At 41.1% G+C, this 10277-nt stretch overlaps 1 pseudogene; it reads right to left on the minus strand.

Annotated features, from left to right (window-relative positions):
* Positions 1 to 1920: 1920 nt before the first annotated feature.
* LOC143119409 (von Willebrand factor A domain-containing protein 7-like) lies at positions 1921 to 8917 on the minus strand (annotated as a pseudogene).
* Between the last annotated feature and the right edge of the window lie 1360 nt (positions 8918 to 10277).

Here is a 10277-nt window from a genome sequence, read left to right on the forward strand (position 1 = left end):
TAGGAAGAACACCCGATCCATCCTTCTTCTCCATAAATTGTTTTCTGGTCAAGTTTTGGGCTGTCAATAACAGAGTCTAAATGTGTAGCTTCTAGCGACAGCGTTTTTGTTGCAAACAAAATCAAACGAAGCGTGCTCAGGTGATGTGATAGGCGGCGAGGCACTGTTGCTCATGTGTCCATCATCGTACAAAGCCCACCCAAACAATTTGATTGGTTCAAACCGCTCTGGTTCGGGCATAGTTGCTTCTCAATGGAACAAGTACAGACCGAACTTCCCGACCTCAGATTTTGTGGGCGGGGCTAAATTTGGGCTGGATACTTATTATCAATTATTGAATTCCTCTGACTGTCACAATTAGGTACTGTGCAGCATGTGGTCTGTTCTGTTTTGTACTGCATTGTGAGAGTCATGGTACATGTCTGCACTTTTTTCTATCAATATGGCTTGGATTAAAGATATGGGTTACCTGCGTTATTTGTCAGGAGCTGTGGCCTCACTGTGACTGTATTCCAACCTTATTCTCTTTTCTACATTGTATATCTGTCAGGATCTGGCCTGGACTAGAGACTTTGTGCCACGGGTACCCGCCGTATCCTGACAATATCAGGTATATCACAATTCAAGATTGTGGATAATTGCCATCTGATCTACATACAGTATGTTGAAGTTCATGAGAAGGTTTCTTTTTTTAAAAGTTTAGTTTTTGTCTCTATTTTTATTTTTATATTCCTGTGTGTTTTTTTTCTTTTGCAAATATTAATGTTGAAATGATAGTATTTCATGTTGATAATTGTTTTGTTTGCTTTCAGTTCTCTGTATCTTAAATAAATCTCTTTTTTAATGTTTTTTGTCACATACAGTGCCTATAAAAAATATTCACCCCTCTTGGATATTTCTGAATTATTCCCAGTTATTTTTGTTATATGATTTACAAAAATCCCCTCTTTAATGTCAAAATGAAAGCAGATTTCTACAAAATAATGTTAATTAAGTAAAATAAAATATATAATGCAAAATAAGTGTTTTAATCCTGAAAAGGTTGTATCTGGATCAAATTGATCCAATCCCAAATTGCTTTGAAAAACCGGCATGAAAGTGTAACGGATTACCTGATCCTGGGCCCAGTAGTTCAAAACATTTAATCTGGACCAGAATGTGAGGATCACCAGTTAGAATAGGCATGGAGTAGCTTTGATTGTGTTATCTAAAGAGACAGAACACACCACATTCTAAAACGGATAGTTCCAGTCCTTGATGTACAGTATGTAGAAACCATTTTAGAAAAGCAATAAGCCATTCGAGTCTGTAGGTTACACTGATTTTAGAACAGCTAAGGGGGTTGTGCCTAACAGCTGTTCTAAAATCAGTGTAACCTACTGCCTCTCGGGGCTTATTGCGTAAATAAAACATCCCCTTCCATTGTCAGTTTATTTTTAACAGACCCTTCATCTTATCCACGACAAATAAATAAACACAAACAATCATACTTTGTATTTTATTATTGTAACATTTAAATAAATCAAGTGCAAATATGTTATTGTGCTATATTATTTGACCAACTTTAATGTTTTATTACATTTTGTGTTCCTTCTGTTTAGATTTGGATAATCCTGATTTTTTTGGATCAAATTTATCCCAATCCTACTACTAAAAGTTTTGAACAACACAAAGTGAAGGTTTTATCCAGATCAAAAGCAACATTAGATTGTGTGATCCAATCTGATTTCAGGACCCTTTTTTTCCCTCTGAACAACCCATTTTCAAGATTTGATCCAATCAAACATTTGATCGGATTACTTTTGAACAACTGGGCCCTGAATACACAGTTGAATTAGCTCCCTACAAACAAGGCTATGGCTAGGGATATTGTTCATAAAGTCAATAAAATGTACCATCTAATTGTTACAGACCTTGTCTTCACTGATCACATGCTTTACAGCAAAAAAAAATGTTCATGAGTTTATTGGAGGTTCAACCGATTTTAATTACATTGAGTGGCAGATCTTTCTCACATAATTATATGGCATGTAAAATAGCACTGATTAGCCATTATTTGATATAAATGTTTTTTTTCTTGATTCAAATTTGTATTAATCAATTAAACGTTTACTAATTGGTAATTGGAATGCTTTTGCAGTGTTGACTAGTGTGTTAGAATGTTTATAAGGGAGAAAGGAATCAGACTGAACCAGAATGAAGGAGCTGAGGCCAGAGAGCTCTCCCCACCAGAGGTGGTGTTAGCTGCAGTGGTCTGTGGTGTCATGCTTTCAGTTTGCGTTGAGGTAGTTAGGGCTGTAGAAGTATTTGCAACTGGGGCTGTAGTCGGAGGCTCTGCTGTACTCGAGGCTCTTATGGATCTGGAGCAGACGCCCACATTCCCCATGGCATCCACAGCCACCAGCTCCACCTCCTCGGAGCAGCACAAGGCCCTGTAAGTGGCCAGGGTCACGTTCAGTCCATCCACACCGGTCACCACGGTCGTGTTGAGAGTGCTGCTGCCCTGGTGGACTGTGATGCTCTCGATGCCCGTACCGTTGCCTTCCGTCAGGTTTGCAGATAATTCCCATGAGAGAAAACTACAGTTGCCAGTGCAATTAGCATTGACGCTAACCACTTTGCATGTGGGAGACGATATGTCGGTCACCTGAAAGAGATTCAGGAAAATTCACTCAACTATTGGTGTATGTCCTGTTAAAATCAATGAAATTATTTACTGAAGCACTGTGAAATTATGAAATATGTCTGTGTAACAGTGCTATAAACAAATTATGTTTAAAAGCTGGTATCAGTTATACTGCATGTGCTGCAAAATAAATACCTTAGCAATGACTGTCAGGCCCTGCCCAGCATAGTTGGAGTCTGAGCCTCCGGGAGCCTCGGCCTCGATGGTCAACGTGACGTCGGTGCCTGAGGGGGTGTTTGAGGGAGCTGTGAGGATCACTGTGCCCCCAGCACGACCTCCAGCCTCCAGGGTCACACTGCTGGGGAAAGACGAGGTGAACCCGCGGTCATTCCTCGCTTGGATGGTGAAGTTGCTACCAGTGGCATTAGAGGCTATGGTGAAGGGGATGGTGAGGTTTGTGCCAGGCTCCCAAGGGTCATTTTCCAGCTCCTACGGGTGTGATGAGCAACAGAGATTAGTACCAATTACCTAGAGAAGACAGATATTTCTGAAAGTCATATGGTAGGGATGAACTCACAGACACAGTCACTGTGACACCAGAGGTCCTTAGCTGGGTAGACGACTGTCTCTGAAACACGCTATGTGTCGTCCTGGAGGCTCCACCGGTTACCCCTGTGACACGAACCGCAAACTCGCCCTCTGGTAGTCTGTCCACAGTCACCAGGTAGTCGCTCTGCCCTCTATCTTCCACTGTTGTGTTGACAGGCTGCGCACCAGACGTTGGAACCAACATGACCCCAGTGAGACTAACGGAGTCACCCGTTACGGTCATAAGAAGTGTGGCCTTCTTATCTACAAGAGAAACATTTATTTAGTGAAAGTACCAGCACTACTTTTGAGTTTTCCATTTTTGCCGGTGATGGATGTTGTCTTACTGGCAGATAGCCGGCCTGATAAAATTAGAAATCCAGGTTGCGGTTCTGTAAATATCTCCACAAATTCAAAGAGGAAGTCTATGCCACTCTGACCTGGAAATAAGAAGATTTTTATTAGTAAGAATTGTTATTATGTGGACACATTCAGCCACTGTAACATGACCACTTTTTATCATCAATGTGGTATTGTATTTTGCATTGTATTTGTATTTTTCATTTGGAGCTTGAAATACATTGTGGTGCACTCTGTATACACATATTGCTTTTTCCCATATTAACTCTTGAACCGCGTTTGTCTAGTTCTCCTTGATATAGCCTTTTGATAACAATATTCACCTGTCACTTTGATGGTGTAGGCCTGTGTGGAGTCCACGCTGATCTCCCACACCCCTCCCTGCTCAGTGGTGTTCAGACGCACAGTCCTGAAATTCCCTACCGTCTGGATGCTTCCCAGAGCTCCAGAGGATTCACTATCATTCTGGGTCGCACCTGTGAGGAAGAGCCCATTTCATTTCCTTACAGTCATCACCGAGTATGTTGGGGAAATTACTCTTGAAAAATCAAACGTCCATTATACAGTAGATGTTTTTGATGTTATATTTTGAGAACCATGTTTGATGATGTTGACTTTTATGGTTTATTTTCTGTAACTCTGTTACTGAGCACTTTCTAGCTTTAAAATCATAAAGATATAATTTCACCAGACCATTTTGTGTTACCATTTAAGTACATGTAGGCACATACAAACTGACATGTTTTTAAAGTTTGGCTCATTAATTGCTGAGTAGCACCAAAAAATTTAGTGGGAGTGTAACTCCAAGTACTACTCATATCATGGCTTGCCTTGTGTCCTTTCCAATTGGCGTAAAGCAATTTGTGATTCTCTGGGTTGTCTGATATGACACTACCTGTGCCTATTTTTATAAGTGTGTAAAGAATTGGACATTTAGAACAGGATACAAACGGTGTATTGACAGGGAACAACAATGGTGCAACAGAGGCATCAGTGGAATACAAGAGAATATAATATAATTATTCTCATCAGAGGGACACCCAGGTAACCTGACAATAGCCAGATGAATGTCGTTCCGCTTAGCTCCGCCTAGCTTCACTCACATCCATCTGGGACCTCTTCCATTGAGAGTGATTTCTGCAACCAACTTTATGGTTCAGCCAATCAGGACGCAGGGCGGGAGTTTCATAGATGTGACATAGCGTAGAAGCGACTGTGAGACTGTTATCAGCGTCACGGGTTGGCTTCGATGTGAGTGGTTGAAGTAGCACGTCAATGGATGACTGACAAGTGGCTTATTCAATCATATGCAAGCATTTTTTGATTAGGCCCAGCCTTCTGAAGCAACACTTCAATGGATCAGTTCCAGATGGATGAGTGGAGCTAGGCGGAGCGAAATTCATCTGGCTATTGTCAGGTTAACACCCAGGTGCATAGAGCATGTCAAATGAAGGAATGCTGTGGTAGAAGTCAGCTCTCTTGTTCATTACCAGAGCTGAACTGGTGGAATCTTCGATGATGCCTGTGGCCTGCGGCAGGTCCTCCTTGGTGACTTGGATGACCTGGCCACCTGATACCTGGGCCAGCTCTTGGTAGAGCTGAGTGGTTAGAGAACAGCAGTCTTTGGTTCTGCTGGTTATCATTGGTTGCTCTACGTCTGCGGGCCCCAAGGAATACCCCTGTCAGCATGGAGTTTACCTGGAGAGAGTGGAACAGAGATGTCGATTACACTATGATTGGACACGGATTTTCATGATAAACATTAAAATATTGAGTTGCACATAATGAGCCAGTCTTTAAAAAAAAAAAAATATTGGAATTAAATTACCTTCTCAAAAAATCTAAAACCTCAACACCACACACTGGGTTTCATCGTTGAAAACTCTCTTAGCCAAATTTGAAGCAGTTATTTTAATATATTGATCAGGGGGTATGAAATTAATTGATTTCAAATTTCAGTTCATACCCATCTGATCCTATTCAATCAGATTTGATCTTATATGTATAGACCTCAAACATTTGCCTACAAAAAGGTTCCATCTTTGTCCATATAAGGAGATCCGTTATTTGCTATTTTTCTTATGGGAAAATAACATGGGGATTTTTTAATATTCACACCTGTTAATATCTAATATGTCTTAAATGCATGCATTTTACCCTACACACTTTCGTCATCTGACTGAACGGGTTTTGTGATCTTATATAGGGAACTTTGATATTTGAGCTAACTTGAGCTTTGGGTCCTTTTTTGTAGTTACCCGCTGTGTGCACAAACTGTCAAGGGACTTTAATTTTGAACTGCCATCTCTGGCCTAGACACCAAAGTTTCCAGGAACTTTTATTTTACAAACATCGGGATCATGCAAAAATGTCTATTGCATTTCATTTACATTCATTCTGAACACTATACATTCACAAATAAATGCAAGGCAGGACACTGCCATGTGTAAGCAGTTTGATCAACTTAAACGTCTGCCTACATGATAACTTCACTGTCAAGTGATGTGACTGATCTGGTTTGTAAAAATACTTCACCTATAATATTAAATCACCTATAATGTTAGGACTATATGCACTGATTTCCTTGTATGCACCAACTCGCTTGGGCTACACAGGTTTGTCTGAATCTGAAGTGTTGCGAGTGATTATAGCATAACCTTTACAGTATGTAGATGTCCTAAAGAATGAAAAGCTCAAAAACAAAACAATTTCAATATGACTTGAGGTGATGTGCCTTAACAATGTGTAAGTCAAAGTCATTACTTTGCCCGTGATATTAGGCTACTGATCAAGTGAAGGTTTTTTATTTTTATTTATTTAACCATTATTTTGCCAGGAAGGTCCCATTTAGACACAATGTCTCTTTTGCCAGGGAGTCCTGGTCAAGACAAATTTGCATTACATTCTAGGAGTGCTGATTTGGATATTCATTGTTCAATTAATGGCCTTAATTTTTGCTACGTCGATTTCCTACATTTTATTACTTTTCCTTTTAAAACCTGTGGATACTCTGAATTGAAATAACACCTACCACTAATTGAGTGCTTTCAATCAGTGCAAGAACAGTGCTCCTCAGGTGATCATCTTTTGCCGGTGCGTCAGTGAAAATAAATATTTCAGACGATGGCAGTGCACCTGTTAAAGCCAGCTGTAACCACAGAGAAAATAATGAAACATGATGAACCTGATATGGCTTCAATCAACAGTTCAGCAGTTGAATCTAATAAAATCTAATCTAATCAACAGTAGACAGAAATGATTTCAGTTCTGTTTTTTACCATGTATAGTCCATGCATGCACATTTTGTTTTTATTTTCAATGTCACATACCTGTAGACCTGACAGGCTCATTTCAGGGATGTCTCCTCCTCCATTTACCCTGAGAGCATTGATTTGTGCTTTGAAAATGTCTGCATCAGTTGTCCTCATAAGCGGGCCAAAGCCTGAAAATGAATTATTGGTTCAGTGTCATGATTATGACCATGGGCGGACTGGCCAGCTGGCATACCGGGCATTTTCCCGGTGGGCCGACACACCTTTGGGGCCGATAGAATAGGCTATATATAACTTAATTATTTTGGCCAATGATCGGCCCAAAGTAAGGACAATCAGCGGCCCATTGGGTACATTTCCATATTGACACTGGACTGATCCAATAACAGCTCACGTCAGGCCCCACCCCTTCCACAGGATTCTGTGAGCGCATCAAAAGTTAATCGAAGTTGCCTACACGAAATTGCGGCGGGTGCCGGTAGTGACAGTTGTGCAAAATTAACACCAATGTAGAAGCTTTAAAAATACAATTTTGCAAGTAGGCTAGCATATGTCAGCAACATGTTGAAGTTTGTTGAGTTTGAATGAGGATGTAAGCAAGCATACAGAGCAGAGGGACAGTGAGCAGGTGGTGGAGAGTGCGAGCCTAGTTGAGGCTACATGATAAGAACTCAGTGGTGGAGCAGGTAGCTAGGCTATGTGTGACATGCCATGCTGACGATGATGATTATGATGACTTATTCATTGCGATAATGTAATGATATGTATTGATAACATAGTAAGGCCGTGCTGTGATTATAATAACAAATAGTGCAACTTAAATTTTCTAAATGAATGATTTGCAAACCCGGACAGCAAAAGAGTGTCAAATCAACGCCCAAAATTCAACATTGATGGCTTGAGTGGTGGTTGGTCGCTCAAAGTAGAGAAGGTTTCTATCTGAGAAGGGTTATCATGGTGAAGATGGGCTAAAAGACTGTAGGCCTACACTGACGGAAATGTTTGCTACAAAACGTCAAGTCATGCACAAGCCAACTAAGCTATATAGGCTATACGATAGGCTACTGGAAGACACTTTAAATAATTAGTTCATAGCTATACTGTTCCGAAATGTACCAGCAATGTAGGTAGTATAGCCTACAGGAATAAAATATTTCTAGCAACAGCCCTGTTTATTTTGTGTTGTTTCAGTTGTCCTGCAGTGAAAACTGGTATAAATTACATTAATGTCTACGACAATCTGGGTAATTTAACTCTTTATACATTTTTTGGTGCTGCTGTCAATTGAGCATTGTACAGTTTAAATGTAGCCTATTGAATAATTTGAAATGATTCTCTGATTCAAGCAGAAACTCTTCTTTAATAATTGCTTGTATAGCCTACTTGAATATGGAGATCATGTGCTCCATGCCTACCTCTGATCAGTCAGAGTGATAACCAATGAGGCCTACATCACTTTCAGTGCTTCATGACAGTTGAAAATATATGCATATTTAAGGGTAATGCAAAGATTTTGTATTTAATTAGGTGTGCCCGACCGATTTGAGGGCCGTTTGGGCCAAATATGCCAGGGCCGATTTTTGGTCCCAGTCCGCCCCTGCACTGCTTCATGGAAAACCTGTGTATTTTTCATTTTTTTAAAAAAAATCTTAATTTTAGAAGCCGATTGAAAAATATCTGTTTGAATCTGCTAAAATGCTGGGATGAAGGGTGATAGACAGATCCACATAAATTTGAAAATGTACACACGTTCTCTTCCTGTTTCCTTCCATCACCTGACTCTCCTCATATGACCCTTTCCCAGAGAGAAACAAATAATTAAAAATCAATCAATTAAACCAATTAATGAAATCAGTGCCCTCACAAAGACTGATCCATACCCCATGCCTCACATTGATAAGTTCGTTTAAAGACTCGGCAAAGCAAAGTACATTTCCACACTGGATTTATGCAAAGGCTATTGGCAGGTTGCCCTAACACAGAGAGCCAAGGAGCTCACAGCGTTTTGTACACCATATGGACTGTACCACTTCAACGTGATGCCGTCTGGGCTGTAGGAGGCGCCAGCCATCTTTCAGGAGTGAATGGACCAAGTTCTGAAGGGCATAGGTGATTTTGCTGCAGTGTATTTAGATGGTGTGGCCTTTGAAGACCACTGTGACCACCTACAGCAGGTGCTTCAGCGCATAAAGGCAGCAGGGCTCACCATCAACCCAAAGAAGTGCATGTTGGCCCAGAAGGAGGTCAGACATCTGGGCAATATCATTGGTGAGGTCATCCGTACTCAGCGTAGCTTGACAAGGTAAAAGCCATCCAAGAAAGAGATGAGATCATTTCAGGGTCTGGTGGGATGGTACATAAGGTTCATACTGTACCTAACTTTTCAGCCAGAGCTGCTATATTTTCAGATCTCACCAAGGCGGCAGCACCCAACAAGGTGGTGTGAACGGAGCAGAGCCAGCAGGCGTTCCAGAACCTGAAAGAGGTGGTGTGTGGAGACTCTGTGCTGCTGAGTCCAAACTTTGACGAGCCATTCATCCTCCAGACAGACGCTTCAGGGATTGGCCTGGGAGCAGTGCTTCTGCAGGAGGTGGATGGTGTCCACCAGTGGTGGATCAGTGGGCCTGTTTGACTTCTTCTAGCATTGTGTAGATCTGGCTGAACGTAAGGCATGTTTGTATTGCAAGATTCAGCCAAATCTGCGCAGCGCTGCAAGATCGAACGTGCTTGATTTGACGCTACTGGAACACGAACATCCGAAATTCAGCAGGTGCGTAAACGGCGTTTACTTGCGTTTAGCCTCCACTCCAGCCCTGGTACCCACACGCACACACACTTACACACACACAGACACACACACACCCGCACAGCAAAACGATCAAAATAGGAAAAAGGGAAATTAACACAAGAGTGGCTACTCACAGACAATAATTACAGTGACGAAAAATGGTCAATGGCCTGCACCTGTGGGCCCCATGAGGACAGTACAGTTTAATCTAATGGTACAAACAAAACCATAAACACAAAAATTAAATCAATAGCAGTAGCAGGGTAGTTACTGCAATCACTGGTGATGGGCAGCAGTATTGAGAAGGCCTCCTACCAGTGCTTAAAGAAAAAGGAACACAGAGACAAATAAACAAAATAAAAGAAATAACACAAATCAGACACACACACACCTTCACAATTTACATACGCATTCACACGCATGGAAAACAGAAATGGAATGGTGGACGATAGCCACGACACAAAGACCACCATACGAGACAATAAACGGTTACACTTGACTTGACAGTATCGACATAAGAGTGACATGACACTGTCATGAATGTGTCATAAACAAGTCATAAACATTTATGACTTAACACTTCTGTTAGTGACATTTGTTTTTTGTCATAACAAGTTAAGGTTAGGATTGGAGTTAGGATTAG

The sequence above is a fragment of the Alosa pseudoharengus genome, unplaced genomic scaffold, assembly GCF_046254945.1.
Source record: "Alosa pseudoharengus isolate Yale_2024_CS ecotype anadromous, Long Island Sound unplaced genomic scaffold, YU_APseudo_1.1 YU_APseudo_1.1_scf_1, whole genome shotgun sequence".
In the NCBI taxonomy this organism is placed as follows: Eukaryota; Metazoa; Chordata; class Actinopteri; order Clupeiformes; family Clupeidae; genus Alosa; species Alosa pseudoharengus.